Here is a 20,298-nt window from a genome sequence, read left to right as displayed (position 1 = left end):
TGCTCCCCTGACACATTGATGCCCCTGGGCTGCCTGCGCTGCATCCGGTGCCCTTCCTGTATGGTGTCTGCATGAGGCTGGTGCCAGGGCATGCTCAGGCCATGTTCAAGACTGAACTTGAGCAAAGTGAGGGAGTGGAGGGGCTTGGTCTACGGAGAGGGGAGCCAAACCTTTCAGTGGGTGCACATTTCCCTTCACTCATGTTCACTTGTGAGGAGAATGAGCAGATGGCTCTTTTTCATTAGAAGGTCGTCCCTGCCATGCTCCCCGGTGATGTGGTTTTGGGGTTTGATCAGAGCAGGAGGAAGATGGGTCTTGCATGGTTTCCGGCAAGCAGACTGCGTGGACAGGACTCTGCTCTGAGGAATGTCCTGGTGCAGCCTGAGGCAGAGCCTGTGCGGTCCCTCCGTTTCGAGGGCTGACAAGGCTGATCTGGGGTGCCAGGAAGACCCAGAATGTGGCAGGGAGGGGCGAGGATGATGAGGCCAAAGGCCCTCACAGTCCTGTTTGAGACAGAACCTATACCCTGAGAAGACACTAGGTGGGCAATCAATGACACATTACAGAGAGAAGCAGGTTTCTCAAGAATGCATACAAACAGACACACTCATGAAACACACTGGAATATTTGCCTGGGGTAAGGGGAGGGCTCTGTAGGTATAACACGCAAAATAAATAGTGAAAGCAAGGGAAAAAAACCCAACTTCTGAGCCGCAGCACAAAGTGTCACGGTGTTGGAGAAATGTGGAAGGAGCAAAGGAGATTGGCCAGGAGCGGCCAGTGGAGTCGGAGGACGCTCAGGACAGCGGGGTGCCTGGAAGTCAGGTGAGGACTGTTTCTAGAGCCAGGGAGCCACCAACTATGTGGAATGGTTTTGATGGGTTACACGATGTGAGGCCCAGGACTGACCAGTGAATTCAGCCACATGGAGGTTGATGATGTTAGAAATGGCAGAGTCACAATTGAAAGTAAATATGACGCCGTTCCTCACCCCAATTGTCCTTCCCTGGGACATCTCGTGACATTCAGAGCACGTGCCACGTTGCATGGCCCTGCATGCAGTGCCCAGCCCCTGCCCTCATCCAGCACTCTGCTCCCTGCCCCTCTGCACTCCGGAACTCCTGCCTCTTGGCTTGCCCAGACAGGCCAAGCTCGTTCCTGCTCAGAGGCTTTGCACCTGTCGTTCTGTCGTGGGTGTGGGGTGCGCTGCAGGTTTCAGATGTAGTGTCTGTGTTTCCAAAAAGCCTCTTCCTAGATAGCCTCTATTTCTACTCCATTCCATTTCTAGTTTCTTGTTCAGTGTTTAACATGGTGTTCCATGGAGCCCACCCCTTCGCTGGAATTCTTCCACACCCATTCACTCTCTCTTCCTTCTCCACATGGGGCTCCTCCGAATCCCCTCAGTCTCAGCTGACAGCCACCCTTCATAATGCTCCAGTCTCCCAGGAAGATGCTCCCAGCACCCTCCATAAATCACACCCAACGCCATCTCCATCTGGTACCGGGCTATCAACGGTTGGAGTTCTTTAAGTGACTACGTATTTTCATTGTTAATAATGATGTTATGGCAAAAATGCTATGGCTCACACTCTGAAGATGATGTATCAACCCAAAGAAGAAAAGATTTTTCCCCCAGCTTCATTAAGGTATAATTAACAAATAAAAATTGTATGTGTTCAAGGTATACAATGTGATGATTTTGCTATATGTATATACTGTGTAATACCACAAGCAAATTTATGAATATGTCCATCATCACACACAGTTACCCTCAAAGGCCAGAATTCTTCATGGAAGTCAGCGCTTGCTTATTTATACCTGTTGTCCCCATAGGACTTGGGGCTTCCAAGGTCATCTGGCCTTGTCTGCCATCTCTTACCTGTCTTCAGTGCAGGGCTTGGCACAGAGTAGGTGCTTGATGTAGCACGGGTTGCCTCAGAGAATGAATTTGAGGTGTGTCTGTCTCTCCCGCTTCCTGAGCTCCCCTTAGCAAAGATATTCTGCAAGATACAAGGATCCTAACTGGCCTTTGGCTCAGACTCAGGGGCTCAGAGATGTAAATGTCAATCATTCCATAGAGCTGCCTTTTTTTTTTTTTTTTTTTTAAGCACCTGTTAAAAGCATAGCACTGTGACTATAAGGATGTATACAATTGTTCACTTGGCATTTTAGTTATTTCAACTCTAGAAGTAACCATGGCATGACAATGAGGGAGACATACCTCATGTCAGAGGTCCCAGAGAAAGGTAACAACCGATAAGGGGCAGACACATAGGAGGTATGAGTTAGAATTCACTTGGGGTGATTGGCAAAATATTACAGAAAAGATTTAGGGAAAGTTATATAGTCTCAAACCTTTGGGAAGGCTGAAAGGTTTTATTAGGGCAGGCGGAAAGTGACTGGCAGGGAAGAGGCTTTTACCAGTTTAAGTCTGTTTACCCCACATCCCTTTGTCTCTACTTTGTTTACTCATATAACTTTGTGAGGATGGGCCTCTCGGGGAGATCAAAGGGGAATTACCTGTTAATAGTGTTTACTCTGGGCCCCAGAACCTAAAGCTTTTATCATTTGTATAACCACTTTTTTAACCATGTTCATTATCCACAGATGTGTTAACTTAGAACCTCTGTTAGAATAAATGTGTGGATGAACAGGGAGTCTTGGTTGACTGGTTGTGTTTCGCCCTCCGAAAGCAGCCAACAGCCATACCTAGCCCACCTGAAACACTGTAATGGTGTTGAGTGCATTCATTCATCCATCATTGAGTCAGGGTTTGCAGGCCAGACTTCCACAGGTGAGCGACGTTACAGGTGGTGACCCCGAAGTGACCGAGGACACAATGAGTGAGGCTGCGGAAGTGGGAGCTTGGTCTGAAAAGTATAGGAGGTACGGAGTTGGCAGTGGAGGAGTGGGGGATGAGAGGAGAGTCTGGGAAAAAGAATTAGCTCAGCAGGGGTCGGTTGGGATGAAAAGCCTGGGGTGGGAACTAGAGAATAACTTTATGCCTGTGGCAAATTCCCGAGAGTCGGTATGATTCAGACGCAGAGTAAGAGGCAGTGTGACAGACACCTGGTCCCTGGGCTATGATGTCTTCTTCCTTCCTACTGTGATGCCTTTCTTCCTACTGTGAGGAATGTTTGGAGAGAGAAGGAACAGGTACCGTGTTCTGAGTTTGGTTCCTGTCGGCTCAGATGCGGAAAAATGTGGGTAGATGAATAATTCAATGGGAAGCAGAAATCAATCCAAGGGAACAGGAGAGTTTACAACCTCAGCAGTGGACTTGGATGGCCTCTATAATATGGGAGGTTTGTCACACCCTTTGATGTGACTCTCACAGGACAGGAGCCAAATAATTTACTGTCTTAGTCTTTTTAGGCTGCTGTCACAAATGTTTAACTTTCTGAGCTACATGTTGGTTTTGGTGGCTTTTTGATCCAAAATGGCTAATGGGTGGGAGGGGGGGTCGTAACATAGCTATGTGGTGGTTTTCCCTCAATTTTCACTCATTTCTAATTTCATCGACAGGTTATTAATAGAAAACAATCTGTTATTATATCTCTATTTGTACTTGCCAAAAATTTTTTTGAGATTTTCGTTGCAAAATCCAAAATGGTGAATTTTAGTGTTATAGGAGCACCTGATGTTATCAGGATATAGATTTACATTTATTACAATTCGTTAAATATTTAAAATTATATAATAATGTATGTTTTAAATTATGTATTTCAGGTATTCTGTGGACAGGGATTTTGAGCTTTCCTTAGGGAAGCAACTGACAAGAGAGAACAAGGAAGTGTGAATTCTGAAGAAGGGCAAGGGACCGTTTTGGACCTTGTCACTCACTCACTCACTGGCCTCTTCCTTCCTCTGAGTTCCGGGAACACCCAGCTTCCCCCTGGGGCCTGGGGTGAGAAGCCAGTGGTTTTTTGTGGACAGGTGTGCTCCAGGCCAGCAGTGGGAGGAAGCCTCCCAGGCAGACAACAACAGGGTGTGCTCGGGATGAGGGGGATGGTCTGGGGCCACAGGAGTGGGTTCAGCAGAGGGCAGGGTGGAGGGTGCTGTGCCCCCACGCCTCTCCATGATGGTCTGCCCTGTTGCCAGGTGCAGGTGTGGTTCTGGGCGGACTCTGGTCGGTGGTATCAGTGTTTCCGCCCAGCTGCCCATGATGACTGCAGGAGGCTCTACAGCCACCTGGGAAATGAGGGAGAAGCTTCAGCCTTGCAGGAGCCGCTTCATCGGTTAACCCAGCAGACTCCAATGAGCTTGTTGCAGAAGCAGGTGAACCAACGTTTCGCTCAGCCTGGATCACCCTGGGAGGTGGTGAGGGTCTCCTGGTAGGGTTGTGATGACGGTTCTCTTGTTTTTGACAGACTCGTTTAACCAGGGGATGAAAGACATTCTGTGCAGGGACAAGGGATGTGCCGGTGCCGTCCAGCGCTAGTTTAGTGGAATCTAAAACCCTCACCAGGCTTCGCCTTGGCACGGATGAGGACAAAGCCCACAAGTGCCTGCTGCCCTGAGTCCAGCTTGTGATCTGGAGCTACAGACGGTGACCGGAGACTCTTGAAGAAAAGCTGGAGGAACTCTTTCTTCTTCTCAAAGCCAGATTCTGTGACTTGAATGGAAATTCATGATCACTGGTGGAGAGCGTGGGAAGCTGAAAGACACCTCATCATCTGCAGACAAGAGGCACAGACCTGAAAAAACGGACACAGTGATTCCCCGAGTTTCTGCACGTGGATCCTCATGCAGCGGATGACCCAGATGGAGCATGACCGGAGGCATTTGCTCTCTGATCTCCAGGCATGGACGCGGCCTCCTCTGTCACTCCCCTCCCTTCAGACCCCACCCCGGCTACCAGCCTTTCCTCTGCCCTCTTCCCCTCCATTCCCAGAGCCTATATTTCCAGTGAGCTCGAATGTGGAGTTCATGGCAAGGAGACATTCTCTTCTGCCTCCTTTTCCAGGAAGCCTAGGTGAAATCCTGAGCCAGCTTCCATAAAGGGGCTGCTGTCCTCCTTATCCCCACTTGGGGGCTGGATCCCCACCCAGAAAATGGAAAGGAGCTGCCTTCTGGCTTCTCATTGAGCCGCCATATGACCCTGCTTGTCCAAATCCCTAATTACCACCGGGCTCTACATAATTTCTCACTTTTCCCCAAATATGTTTTTGAATTATTTGTGAGGGACTTTAAAAATTTCATGGAAAATGTGTATTACGTGAAAACTATGCATGGATTTCACTTTTTTTACACCAAAATAAACTCACACTAACTTGTTATCTCAATAGGGTCTGGTTTGAGGCACTGAGAAGGATCAGACATTGACTTGATAAGAACCCCTATCAGAGCAACATGAATTCTGTGAAAAATTAAAGTAAAAACAAACATTAAATTCATGGTGAAGTTTGGGTGGGAGAATGCTGAAGTCATAGATGTTTTACCAAAAGTTTATGGGGACAATGCCCCCCCCAAAAAACAAACCTCAACAGTTCACAAATGGATAAAATATTTTAAGACAGGAAGAGATTCGAGACCATGGGAATGGAGGGGAAGAGGGCAGAGGAAAGGCTGGTAGCCGGGGTGGGGTCTGAAGGGAGGGGAGTGACAGAGGAGGTTGTGTCCATGCCTGGAGGTCAGAGAGAAAATGCCCCATGGAGAAACATGGACCAACATGGAGAAATCCAGTCTTTTCTAAAAATACAAAAATTAGCTGAGTGTGGTGGCAGGCACCTGTCATTCTAGCTACTTGGGAGGCTGAGGTAGGAGAATTGCTTGAACCCAGGAGGCAGAGGTTGCAGTGAGCTGAGACAGTGCCACTGCACTCCAGTCTGGGAGACAGAGCAAAACTCTATCTCAAAAAGAAAAAAAAAAAAGTTGATGTGAAAGATGAAGCCCACAGCAGCAAACCATGCATATCAATTTGTGAGGAAAAAATATTCATCTTGTTCACACCCTAACTGAAGAAGACCAATGATTAATAGCAGAAAAAGACCCAACACCATGGACAGATCAGCTGCAGATAGGAGGGGAGATTTAGATGAAAATTTTAAACAAGTGGGATCAAGATCCTGAAGCATTTCTTCAAGGAATTGTAACAGGAGATAGAACTTGGCTCTCCCAGTACAATGCTGAAGAAAAACCACAATCAGAGCAATGGCTACCAAGAGGCAGAGGTGGCCTAGTCGCAGCAAAAGCAGACTGGTGAAGAGCAGAGGTCAGGGCAACAGTTTTCAGTGATGCTCAAGGCATTTTGCTTGTTGACTTTCTGGAGGGCCAAAGAACAGTAACATCTGCTTACTATGAGTGTTTTGAGAGAGCCACAGCTTTAGCAGAAAAATGCCCAAGAAAGCTTCACCAGAGAGTGATCTATCATGACAGTGCCCCTGCTCATTCCTCTCGTCAAACAAAGTCAATATATCAGAGTTTCAATGGGAAAACATTAAGCATCAACCTTACAGTCCTGATTTGGCTCCTTGTGACTTCTTGTTTCCTAATCTTTTTTTTTTTTTTTTTTTTTTTTGAGACGGAGTTTCGCTCTTGTTACCCAGGCTGGAGTGCAATGGCACGATCTCGGCTCACCGCAACCTCCGCCTCCTGGGCTCAGGCAATTCTCCTGCCTCAGCCTCCTGAGTAGCTGGGATTACAGGCATGTGCCACCAAGCCCAGCTAATTTTTTGTATTTTTAGTAGAGACGGGGTTTCACCATGTTGACCAGGATGGTCTCGATCTCTTGACCTCGTGATCCACCCACCTCGGCCTCCCAAAGTGCTGAGATTACAGGCTTGAGCCACCGCGCCCGGCCTGTTTCCTAATCTTAAAAGTTATTTAAAGGGCACATGTTTTTCTCTGTTTAATAGTGTAAAAAAGACTCCCTTGATATGGTTAAATTCCCAGGATCCTCAGTTCTTTGGAGATGGACAAAATGACTGATATCATCACTTACAAAAGTGTCTTGACCTTGATAGAACTTGAATCTCACACTCAAAATTTGTATTTTTTATTCTGGTCTTTTAATTTCATTCTCCCACAAACCTTTAAAAGTGCCCTTGTATTTGTTTTTCGTTTAAAAACCTCCTTTATATGTGCTTTACTTTTCCTCAAACAATACATCAATAGTATCAAACATGCATGAATAAAATTTGGTAACTAATGGTTATTTAAATTATTCTCATTGTAAGTTCTAGGAAACAGAAGGAGGTAATTTTATGATGTAGCCTGTTATTTCCAAAACTATGCTATTATTTCAACCACCAGAAACATGTGAAATATCAGAACACTTTGTCTCTGCCAATGCTCCTGTGCTGCTCAGTAATAAGAGAACAGCGGAGGCTAGCTGTCCGTCTCCATAAATGGAAAAGAATTCTAAAGGGTAGGTGGCTCCTGGTCTGGGCCCAGCAGGGCTGCTGCCCCTTGGTTGTCAGGGTCTTGGCCAGAGCTGGGCTACGCTTTGTTCAAGGCAATTAAAGGTTGGTACAGGCTGGGATTCTGCCTCACCAGGGCCTCTGGCCTACTGGGGCCCTCAGACTCTTCATCTGGGGTAAAAAGCGTGCCCTAGTGTCATCGCCATTTGTACAATGCATGTGTTCAAGGCCTCAGGACGGCCTGATTGAAGTGCTGGGGTATCTGAAGCCTGAGGACTAGGTGGTTGGGATGCCCTGCTGAGCCATGGTCAAGCATGCCCAGGGATAGAGATGCATACCCTATTGGTGAAGAGCAAGGCTAGAGCCTCAGAGTGATACAGTGAGGAGTCCCAGGACCTGAGGTTCAGGTCCACCGTGCACTGTGAAAGGCCAGGCTGAGCCTGACCCGGCAGGGCCTGATTCATGGCTACGGTCATTGTGGACAGAACATGCACTTGCATCTTCAGGGAAACCTGAACAGAGACTCTGGGGTCAGCGGGAACAAGGTTTGAAGTAGGCTCTAGAATCTTCAGGCCATGTGACCTCTGAAAAGCTGTGGAACTTCACTGAGCCCCAGTTTCCCCAACTGTTAGAAGGGAATGAAGATGGATCTGCCTTGCAGTGAGCTTGGAGGGATATGGTAAACAGAAAAGGTCTAGCTAGTGCCTAGGACCTAGCAAATGCTCAGCAATGGATATTGCTTCACATCAGCCTTCTCCAGGGATACAGAACTAGCTGGCCTCTGTAGACAAATAAGGATGAGACAATTAGCCAGAAGAGCCTTGAAAAAAGGTAAAGTATCTGTTCTATCAGACCAGGCCACTGGGGAAGCAGGGGAAGCACGGGACAATTCATGCAGATACAGCCCTGAAGACACAAGAGAATTAAAATTATGCCTCCTGTCCTATCTTGGCATCTGATACAGAGTAGCTCTTGGTGAATGAGGAATGAATGAACAGGGAGAGTGATGTGTGACATTTATTTGCACATCCCTCCGTTGGCTGCAATTTTAAATTCAGCCAGTGGAGGGCAGAGCTGGCTCACACATTCCCTGTGGACAGAGGAGGGGGCTCCTTGGGAGGTCTGTGTGTTCCCATGGGGGATAATAAGCCTCAGGGCTCAGGAATTCCCATCCCTCACCATCCTTCACCATCACTCACCATCCCTCCTCACCAGGAGGCCATTCAGAGCCCCCCGAGAGATCAAGACTTTCCCCAGCTTTCCATCTCTCTAAACAGGACAGGCCATTTGAGATAGATGCTCATCTATCAGTCTGACCAGGTTTCTGGGGGCCCTGGTGTGCCTGTGACCCATCCTGCCCCAGGGACTGCTCTGCCTTTCTCCTTTGTTCAAGGGGGTTAGGGGGCCAGGAGCTTTTTTTTTTGTTGTTGAGACAGAGGCTCGCTCTGCTGCCCAGGCTGGAGTTCAGTGATGCAATCTCAGCTTACTGCAAAGTCTGCCTCCCGATTCAAGCAGTTCTCCTGTCTCAGCCTCCAAGTAGCTGGGATTACATGCACCCACCACCTCTCCTGGCTAATTTTTGTATCTTCAGTGGAGATTGGGTTTTGCCATGTTGCCCAGGTTGATCTCGAACTCCTGATCTCCAGTGATCTGCCCGCTTTGGCCTCCCAAAGAGCTGGGATTACAGGCATGAGCCACCACACCTGACCGTTCGGGGAGCACTTTACTTAGAGGGAAAGGATAATGCATATGAGTGCTTATCCCATGCCGTTCCTGCAACCAATGTCTGTCAGCTGGGAGCTAGCTGTCTAATGCTTGTTTTACAGATGTAAGAACTGAGGTCCATTGCAGAGTCACCGTTATCAATAAGAAGCAGAGCCTAGTTAAGCATGGAGTGAAATTTGGTGTGAATATGCATTCTTTGTCTTTCCTCTGCCCCTTGGCTTGGGTGCTAATGGCTGATTACCTTGATAGGGGAAGGAAAAGGGTGGGTGGCTCCTCCTCCAGTGATAGAGAGAGGGGTAGCTAGCATTAGGCTGTACTGACCCACAAGCAGTTTTGGGGGGCCAAAATGCTCCTCTTTTTGGGAGAGGGTTGTGGGGTTGGATGCTAACCTTTGTGTAGAAGCTTGAAGGGCCATTCTGCTTGAGGACACTAGCCCATGTCCCCCTTGTGGCAAAGACCCCCACCTCCCAGGGTGCTGTAATCCTGTGCTCAAGACTGACCTATGTACTTTGACTACAGTGGACCCGTAGGTGGGTGCAAGCCTCACGACACGTGCAGCAAAGCCACATCATGGTATAGATTGGCTTTCTGCTGCCCTCTTGCTTCCTTCCAGTTCAGTGGTGGGTTTCTGGATTAGTGCACTGCTCCCTTCCTTGGTTCTTTTTTTTTCACTTGGAGTCTTGCTCTGTCACTTAGGCTACAGTGCAGTGACTTGATCTAGGCTCACTGCAACCCCCACCTCCTGGGTTCAAGTGATTCTACTGCCTCAGCCTCCCAAGTAGCTGGGATTACAAGCACATGCTACCACATCCGGCTAATTATTGTATTTTTTGGTAGAGACAATGTTTTGCCATGTTGGTCAGGCTGATCTTGAACCCCTAACCTCAGGTGATCCACCTGCCTTGGCCTCCCAAAGTGCTGGGATTACAGGTGTGAGCTACTGCGCCTGGCCCTCTGGTTCATATTTATTCATAGCATGTGTCCTTGAGTAGCTGTGTGCTACTGGGCCCTACAGGGAAGGGCCAGCTGGCCCTGTCTTACCTTCCACAGGTCATATGGTCTGGGGCTCTTCTTCCTTTTCCTTCTGCGCTCTTGTTGTTCCTAGGACTGAGATGGGTGTTGGTTATGGATTTCATAGAGATTCCTTGTTTGTCCTGTGATGTCTGCAGGACCATGGGCAGACAAAGCCAGGGTAGGGACACAGCCCCAGGAAGAGTGATATTGGGTTATGTGGATGAGGCTTTGTGGTGGGAGCAGACATGGCTGGTGGCCAGTGTCGTCTCCACCGTGGTCACTTGCCGTAGTTGCACTCCAGCAGGCCCTAAGGTCCTCCGTGAAGGTCCCTCCAGGACTGCCTCCTGTCTAATGGCCTCGAGCAGTGTGGGGTCCAAGCCTAGTCCATAACCCTTGGGAATATCCATCCCAAGAGCATATGTATAACACAAAACATGGCAGAAATAAGCCCAAATATTTTTGTTATCCGTATCAATGTAAACTGATTAAACTCACAAATTAGAAGTAGAAACAGCGTTTCACCATGTTGGCCAGGCTGGTCTCAAACTCCTGAACTCAGGTGACCTGCCCACCTTGGCCTCCCCAAGTGGTGAAATTATAGGCTTGAGTCATGGTGTCCGGCCAGTTTTATTCTTTTACTTTTCAGGTGATTGGCCAGGTGTCTGAACACCCTGCATTGAGATGCTTCCTTTGTCCCATTCTCTATTCCCGTATGGATTTCTGTCACTTCTGGACTTGCTTTTCTATTACATGTATCTGTCTGTCCATACACACACATTTACTGCACTGTTTTAATAATTGAAGCTTCATAACCGAATTGCCTTTACTAAATGATACCAGCTTCAATACCGATTAGAGCAGAAAGCGGCCCCTGATTAGGTATTTGAGAGAAAGATGGATGTTCTCAGTGCTCAAGCTGGAGAGTTTCTTCCCCTGTGCCAGGCCGTCCCTTGACTCTTAGAGAAAGGTACCCCCCATTTTATAAATACAGAAAGTGAGGTGAAGTCAAGGAAGGTCAGTCACCAGCTGTGGTGACTGTGCCAGCTCTGAGTTTGCAGGGTTTAGGAACACCCAGCCTCATATGCCCATCATGTGGATAAGAACACTGGGCCAAGATAGAGACATGTGGAGGAGACAGATCTGACAATGCGTTATCACTCAGCCACTCACTCATTCAGCACTTTGCCCCAGCATGGACTGACTGTGTGCTGAGGCCGAGCCCTGCACTGGGGCACAGAGGGGCTGCCCCTTCCCCTGGGATCTCACAGTGGGCTGGAGGGAGAGGTAAGGAAGCACCGAGGGACAGGAGGATGTAACTGTGGTGGAAATAGCGGGAGGAACGGGCTGTGGGCGCCCACAGCGGGGCCTCTTGGTCTTAGCCTGGGCCCCCTCCCATGCTGAAAGTGGGGCCTGTGCCCAGGACTTTGCAACAGGAGGAATATTTGGAAAAGTGAATCCTGGGAGCAGAGTGAGGCTCTGGGAAAGTGAAGGAGAAAGAAGCTAAGTGTATACTGTAGAGATAGCCACACCGAGGGCAACTGAGGCTTAACCCAGTGTGACCTCTAGGATGCATCTAGAAAGTGGATCATGGCTGGGCGCTGGGAGTGCTGGCTCACACTTGTAATCCCAGCACTTTGGGAAGCTGAGGCAGGCAGTTCACCTGAGGTCAGGAGTTTGAGACCCGCCTAACCAATATGGTGAAACCCTGTCTCTCTTAAAACTACAAAAATTAGCCAGGTGTGGCAGCAGGCGCTTGTAATCCCAGCTACTCAGGAGGTTGAGGTGGGAGAATCACTTGAACCCAGGAGGTGGAGGTGACAGTGAGCTGAGGTCAGGCCGCTGCACTCAAGCCTGGGCGACAGAGCAAGACACTGTCTTAAAACTAAAAATAAATAAATAAATTTGCATCAGCTTGGGCATCTCTGTCTCTCAGTGAAAAGGGGACAAGCATTTAACCCGACTTTCCTGTCTCCACTGGCGGAGGGCTGCTCTGTGGGAACTGGGCAGGAGCCCTCCAGGGATTTGTGCATTGGGTGGTGGCCAGCATGCACGGACTGCGTGCCAGGGCTGTAGCTGCAATCTGCAGCCAGGTGAGAACAGTCAAGGCTGGGGACAAGAGGGCCCAGCCTGGTTCCCAGGTGTGGGACTTGATGGCCACCTAGCTGGCCAGGATGGGAAATGCAGCAGGGACCAGGGCAGTGAGGGAGGCTCTGGGTCCCCGCCCCACAGAGGAGGCAACCCTGAGGCAGGGCAGCCCTCTCCCCGGAAGTCCCTGCTTCAGCTGCTTCAGGGACAGACCCAGAGGCTCCGCCCAGCAATCCAGCCACAAGGGAGGCCTGCGTGTCCCCGTGTGATGGGCTTCCATGGAGCTGGGCCCCAAGGAGGTCACAGCCACGGAGTGCAAGAACTCCTCTGGGCTGCTGAGAGGCAGGACTACCTGCCTTTTCTGTCCCCTCCCCTGGGCCATCCGTCCCCTCCTCCTCGCAGGCTCTCCCCTTCGCTCCCCGCTTTCTCTTTCTCGGCCGCTCTCTGCCCGCCTCTTTGCCCCTCCTTTCTCTGTCTCTCTCTGTGACCCTGTCCTCAACGACTCTTCCCTTCCTCTCCTGGGCTGTTTCTCTGTGCCTCTCCGCAGCCCCCTCCCCGCCTCAGTCCTCCCATCTCTCCGGTTTCCTCTGTCCCCTGCTTCTCTCTGCCTTCCCTCGGTGTGTGGTCACTGCCCAGCTCTCCGGACGTCTCCCTCCCTCCGCTCCCTTAGTGCTCACTACAGGGCCTTCTGTCTCTCTCTTCCATCTCTCCTTCTCTCCCCCGGGCCCAAACCAGCTTCTCTCCACGACCCCATCCTCCCATCTCCACCTCTCTCCTCCTTCACCCCCACCTTCTCCCTCTCCCTTCTCTCTCTCTCTGTTGCAACCCCTCTCTCTAGCCTCATCTTTCTTTTTCTCTCTGTTCTTCCCCTCCCTCTCTCATCCCTTCTCTCTGCCTGTCCCCTCCTCGGACTGACCTCACCTCTGCGTTCTCTCCTCCTCTCCAGTCCTGCTCAGTGAGCCTCTCACCACCGCCCTCCGCCTATCCCACAATTTAAAAATCACAGGAGGATGGTGGGGGGCACAGGACTCACTGGGAAATGTCTACTCCCAGAGCTGGTGCTGCTGGGGGCAGCTGGCTCAGGGCGAAAGGGCTCTGACACCCCTGAGCCTCTGCGAGGCTCCTCACTGGCTCCGCGGCCGCTGCTGGGCCCCCTTCTACTGCCTGTCAGGAGACTGGCAGTCACCAGGCACACAGTGACTATTTCTAGAATGAATGAGCACAACAACCTCCACCCACGGCTTGACACAGGACATTCCCCACCCCAGAAGGTGCCCTCAGGCCCTTCCCAGTCAACACCACCCAAAGGGTAGCCCTGCTTCTGTGTCCAGCACGGCAGTATCTGCCTGGGTTTGAACAGTGTATGAGGAGTCACACCTGGTACACCCTGGGGTGTGAACTGGTCCTCCAGGAAGCAGACGCCCAGAGAGGCAGGGCTGTGAATGTTTATTAAGGGAAACGCCATGGAGGTGAGAGAGGAGGTAGCACTGGGCGTGGAGCACAAAATAGCTGGAGACTCTTCCAAGATATCGCGGCCCAGGAGACCCTTCAAATTTCAGAATTATCCTGTAAGGTAAAAAGATTTGGTTTATTTCTAGGAGACCTTCTTTTGCCCAATACACATTTTGTCTTCTATGAAATATCTGTGCCCCTGATGAATACTTCTGTGTGTGGCTGCATCTGTGTCTGGAGAATAATTGTCTGCAGATTACAGACATAAATCTTAGTTTAACTGTGCATGCATTTTTATAATCTCTTGATCCCGTAAGGATCTGAATTCTCATCCTGGAGACAGGTGCTTTCCCTTATGTTTTGAAAGAGAGACTGGAAACCCCAGGGCCCGAGCTGTTATACCCTAAGGTTTATTTAACGAACTTCGATAAAGATCTTTTGCTGTCTTCTGAGTGACGTTTTCATTTAACCAGTGGGAGGGGTGGGGCTCTGCCACCTGCCAGCTGTTTTGCAAGATGCTGTCCTATGGGCTTGATCTCCTTGTCCTCACCATGACCTCATAACCGCATCATTCCCAGCTCATCTGTGAGAAAGCTGGGGCTCGAAACCCCACTGAGACTTGGTGTCTGGGCTCAGGCAGCAAAGACACAGGGAAGGGGGAGGATTTTGCATGCCAAGGGTGGGAGATGCAAAGCTGAGCATCTCGGGTGGGAAGGAGAGGGTGCTGGGGATGAGACGATGCCAGAGCAGCTCAGGACTGGCCTTGAGCTCCCGGCCAGAGTCAGCCTCATTCTGAAGGCTAAGGCCGCAGCTCCACTGAACCAGACCCATCCTCATTGTTAGTCTCCTTGGGCCATAAAAACTCAGGGAGGCAGGGTCCCCTGAAAGAACCAAGTTACATTCTCCAGATCTGTAGACATTCATCTGCTCTGATCCAGAGTCTTCACACACCCAGGGAAAGAATCATCTTTCCTGCAGATAATGGACTAAAGACTGTAGGCAATGGCGAAGCGCTGGGCAGGACGGTTCCCTGTGCACACTGTGCTATCTGCTCTCCACGGCAGTTTTGCGTGGCCTTCACGCAGCCTCCGTGCTCCTGCTCACGCTGCTTGCCCGGCCAGGAGCAGCCTTCCAGCTCCACCTGAGTTCAACAAACCCCCACGTGACACCTCCCCGCTTCATCCTTCTCTTCCACAGCCTCCTGTTCATTCCCAGGAGATTCTGTCACCTCCTTCTGCACCCTGGGTCCCCTCACTTGTGCTTCCATTAGTGATGGCCAGAAGCTCTGTGCCCTTCAGTGTGGGTCTCTCTGCCACAGGCCACAGGACGCCCTGCAAGCCAGGGAGGGGTCTCATCCCTCACAGAGCGGGCCAAAGGGCCCAGGTTCCACACACACCTGCAAACTGGTATTTCTGGCTCCTAGAAACAATGTCTGGTTGGACACGGTGGCTCACGCTCGTAAACTCAGCACTTTGGGAGGCCAAAGTGGGCAGATGGGATGAATCCAGGAGCTTGAGACCAGCCTGAGCAACACGGTGAAATACAGTCTCTACAAAAAGTAAAAAAAGAAAAAAAGAAAGAAAAAAAAAAAAAGCCAAGCGTGGTATTGCACAACTGTAGTCCCAGCTACTCTGGAGGCTGAGGTGGAAGGATCACCTGAGCCCTGGAGGTAGAGGTTGCAGTGAGCCAGGATTGCACCACTGCACTCCAGCCTGCGTGACAGAGTAAAACTCTGTTCCCCCAACCCAAGAATGAAAATCTCTTTTCTCATCTACAGAAGATACCTACTGCCAACGTCATGATGAAGAAATAATGCAACTGACTTGTACTCTCAGAAACATGAGCAAAGTGACCACATCCTCAGCCAGTGCTACTCTTGTATTGCAAAGTCCTGCAGTGCCATCTGTGACATTTCTATTTATTCAAAAAAGGAAAGATGTATCCATTTTGCAAGTCAGTTCATACTGTTCAGATAAACATACCAAGTGGTATATGTGGAGATGGTGGTTGAAGTCCCAGAGGCCACATGGGTAGAGGAGCTTGGCTGAGGTCCCGGAGGAGTCAGTTCAGATAGCAGAGGCCCATCAAGTGGAGGAGGTGGCGGATGTACTGGAAGAGACCCTGGTGGAGGAGATGGCTGAAGTCCCAGAGGCCACAAGTGGAGATTACTGACGTAGCAGAGGAGATTCATGTGAACGTCGTAGTTGATGGGCCTCACAGCACAGAAAGATGGATGAGGTCCCAAAGGAAAAAGAGTTACAAAAGAGGAATGAAGTCCTGGAGGACAGGCACATGTAGAAGGTGAATGAGGTACCAGGGCAGACACATGTAGCAAATGAATGAGGTCCCAGAGGACCAACAGCTGCAGCAGGTGGATGAGGTCCCGGAGGACGGACCCTTGCAGGAGGTGGATGAGGTCCTGGCGGATAGACCCTTGCAGGAGGTGGATGAAGTCCCGGATGACAGACACATGCTGGAGGTGGATGAGGTCCCAGAGGACAGACCCTTGCAGGACGTGGATGAAGTCCCAGATGACAGACACAGGGTGGAGGTGGATGAGGTCCCAGAGGACAGACCCTTGCAGGAGGTGGATGAGGTCCTGGAGGACAGACCCTTGCAGGAGGTGGATGAAGTCCCAGATGACACATATATACATACATACACACATATACATACATACACACACATACACACATACACACACATACATATATACACACAGACACACATACACACACATACGTACATACACACATACGTACATACACACAGACACACACAGACACACACAGACACACACACACACACACACACACACACACACACACACACACACACACTAGCTGCTTGGCCCTGGCAGAGTCAGAATCCAGAATCGGGAGACTTGGGCTTGTTGTGCTTGCTTTACTGTTTCAAAACGCACATCCTGGGTCCCAAGTCTGCAAAGGCTGATCCACAGGTCTGCAGGGATGGCCTGGTAATATGCATTTGCTTCAGGGTCACATTTGGATGTGACTCAGATACAAAGACTCAGATTCAGTCTTCGACACTTTAAGAAGCCCAGACCCAGGATTACCTTAGGCTCATGGGCTTCTTTGCTTAATAAGATATTTTTTAGCAGGGTTCAGCTTTTGGCCTGGAAACATGGATTTTTTTTTTCCGGAATTTTGTTGATAGAGGAAGGTAAGTCTTCTTACCTGTATGATGATGACCTTGGCATCAAACTGTGGCAGGTGATGAAGATCGCACACCCTGCTGAGGTGCAAGGATCGCTTGAGCCCTGGAGGTTAAGGCTGCAGTGAACTGTGATTGCAGCACAGCGTTCCAGCCTGGGCGACACAGAAGGACCCTGTCTCAAAACAACAACAAAACAGATACCTGTATTCATTCATTTAACCAGGAACCATCTATAAGCACTGTGTAAGTTCAGACTCGGGTCAGATTGCGGTGAAAAAGATGGCTAAAATTAGAGGTTTGAGCAACTTGGAAGTTGATTTCTCTGCCATATGACGCATGGAAGACAGCCCAGGGTGGATAGGGTGTCCTGGCGATATCGGGAACTCAAGTGTTTGCATATTTTTGCTCTATCATCCCTGTGCATTTTCCATCTCAACAGACTGAAGCAGCTGCATTAACTCCGGCCATCACATCTGCCTTCCAGCCAGGTATGGAGAAGGAAGGGAAGCAGGAAGGAGAACCTTCTCTTCCTAAAAGAACAGCTTTATTGACAGATAATTCAAACACCATAACATGTACAATTAAATGTTTTGTAGTGTATTTACAGAGTTGTGCAACCACCTCCACAATCGACTTTAGAACATTTTCACCACTCCAAAAGGAAACCCCACACCTATTAGCAGTTTCTGCCCATTTCGGCTCAATGCCCTCAGCACTAAGCGATTACTCATTTACTCTCTGTCCTACGGGTTCGCCTGTTCTGGACATTTCATACCATTTGAAACACTATATGCTCTTCGATGAATGTCTTCTTCCACTTAGCATAAGATTTTAAAGATTTATCCATGTCACAGCATGTATCGGTACTTCAGTCCTTTTTATTGCTGAACAATATTCCATTGTATAGATGTATTACATTTAATTTACCAGTTGATGGACATTTGAGTAGTTTGCACTTTTTGGCTATTTTGAATAATGCTGCTATGAACATTGTGTACAAGGCTTTGTGTAGACATATGTTTTCATTTCCTGTGGGTCTACACTGATAAATGAAATTGCTGAGTCAAATAGGAACTCCATGTTTAACTTTTTTTTTAGACAGAGTCTTCCTTTGTCATCCAGGCTGGAGTGCAGTGGTACGATCTCGGCTCACGGCAACCTCTGTCTCCTAGGTTCAAGTGATTCTCTTGTCTCAGCCTCCTGAGGGTCTGGGATTACAGGCGGATGTCACCACACCTGGCTAATTTTTGCATTTTTAGTAGAGACGGGATTTCACCATGTTAGCCAGGCTGGTCTCAAACTCCTGACGTTAGGTGATCTGCCCACCTCTGCCTGCCAAAGTGCTGGGATTACAAGTGTGAGCCACCACGCCTGGCCGTAACAGGTTTTCTTATGAAATTTGATCATCATTTTAAATCTTATTTGAAAGAGCCAAAAGCCAAGATACTCTTGAAGAGCAAGATAGGTAACTGTACCAGACATCTAGCAGGTAACTAGAGAGCTATAGTAATTAAGACAGACTGGTTCACACACTTACACAATGATGCTTCAAAATATGTATCGAAAACAACCCGGGCCAGGTGTGCTGGTTCATGCTTGTGATCCCAGCAATTTCAGAGGCCAAGGTGGGAGGGTTGCTTGAGTCCCGGAATTTGAGACCAGCCTGAGCAACATAAGGAGACTCTGTATCTACCTAAGAAGATTTCATTTAAAAAATTTTTAAGAAAAGAATCTGTATGTAGGTGCACCCATGTAGTTCAGACTTGTGTTGTTCAGGGGTCACCACTGTACATGTGGTGACTACATGAAACAGATGACAAAAAAGTTAGTCTTATTTCCGCATCTGATCCCATTTTAAAGAGGTGTTTAGGTCTGAGAATTCTCACACGTGTGAGGCTCCACAGTCAGGATGCCGAGGGGTGGCACCCTGCTTGCTGGAGTCCAGCCCTCCCCACCACACCTGCTGACTGGTGCTGCACCTTCCATCCCTGTCACACTGTTGTCTCGGAAGGTCGTGTGAGTGCAGATACGCAGCATGGGATCTTTGTAACTGGTTGCTTTCACTAAGAATCATGTTTTTGAGCTCCATCCCCACTGCTCTGTGTGTCAGTGGCCTGTTCCTTTGGATTGTGGAATGGTGTTTGCCTGCACAGGGAGACACAGGTGGCTACCCCTTCATCCATGGGAGGACGTGTGGTTGTGTCCAGATTTGGACGATTATAGATAGAGTTGCTATAAACATTTGTATAGAGGTTTTCATGTGAACACAATTTTTCCTTTCTCCAGGGAAAATAGCTGTGGGACTGCTGGGCCATGTGATTTAACAGGACTGTCAAACTGCTTTCCGGTGGCACCTCACTACCTCACTATGGTTTGATATGTATTTTCCTAATGACTAGTGTTGATGGTCTCTCATAGGCTTACTGTCCTCCACATAGAGCATCCTCTTTGGTGAGGGTCCAAGTCTTTTACCCATTTTTGTTTGGATGGTTCTCTAACTGTTGATTTTGAGAATTCTTTGTATATGTCAAATACTTTCTTTGTTGGATGTGTGGTTTGCAGATAGTCTTTCCGTCTGTAGCTGTCTTTTCAGTATCTGTTGCTATATTGTTTTATTTTGATCAAGTCTAATTAATGGATTTTTGCTTTTATGTGCACTTGGTGTCTTGTCTAAGAACTCTTTCCCTAATCTCAAGTTATGAAGATTTCTTCCTATGTTTTCTTCCAAAACTTTAAACACACACACACACACACAATGGAATATTATTTAGCCAGATAAATGACATCCTGTCATTCATGGCAACATGAATGAGCCTGGAGGACATTATGTTAAGCAAAATAAGTCAGACACAGAAAGATGTCCTCATTCATATGTGGGAGCTAGAACAATTTTAAACTCATGAAAGTAGAGAGTAGAACTGTGGGCATTAGAGGCTAGAAAGGGTAGGGAGGAGAGAAGGCTGGGAAGAGGCTGGGTAACATACACAATTACAGCTAGATAGGAGGAATGAGCTCTGTTCTGAAACACTGTAGAGTGAATGTGGTTAACAAGAATTTATTGCATATTTTCCAAAAGCTAGGAGAAAGGATTTTGAATGCTCACAAAACAAAGAAATGAAAATGTCTGAGGTGATGGACATGCTAATTACCCTGATTTGATAATTTACACATTGTATACATATATGGAAATATCAACCTGTATCCCATAAACATATACAATTATTACATGCCCACTAAGAATGAAAGAATTAATGATCACAGAGATGAGCCCAGGAGCTCATAAACAACTTTTTGAATTCCTCATCCTGAACTCCTCACATGCCATGATTTCCTTGGTCCTTGCCAGCTCCTAGGAGCTCATCTTTTCAGAGCACCACCCAAGCAAGGGGATTATTTACTTCATTCTACACCTTGCTTGCCGTTACCATGGTGTCAAGCAATAAAAGGATGTAAAGAGTGAAACAGCAATGGAGTATGCCCACCT

At 48.6% G+C, this 20,298-nt stretch overlaps 1 protein-coding gene across 1 annotated transcript in view; it reads right to left on the bottom strand.

The window, feature by feature from the left end:
- Window positions 1–16,760: 16,760 nt before the first annotated feature.
- The window catches only part of LOC104650013 (cyclin-Y-like protein 2), a 45,375-nt gene continuing 41,837 nt past the window's right edge, over window positions 16,761–20,298 (bottom strand). Inside the window, exon 11 of the transcript XR_012512867.1 lies at window positions 16,761–16,986. The gene's annotated coding sequence lies outside the window, so the exon portion shown is untranslated. The remainder of the gene's footprint in view (window positions 16,987–20,298) is intronic.

The sequence above is a fragment of the Saimiri boliviensis genome, chromosome 12 (assembly GCF_048565385.1).
Source record: "Saimiri boliviensis isolate mSaiBol1 chromosome 12, mSaiBol1.pri, whole genome shotgun sequence".
Lineage (NCBI taxonomy): Eukaryota > Metazoa > Chordata > Mammalia > Primates > Cebidae > Saimiri > Saimiri boliviensis.
This window is presented reverse-complemented; position numbering and strand designations above follow the sequence as displayed.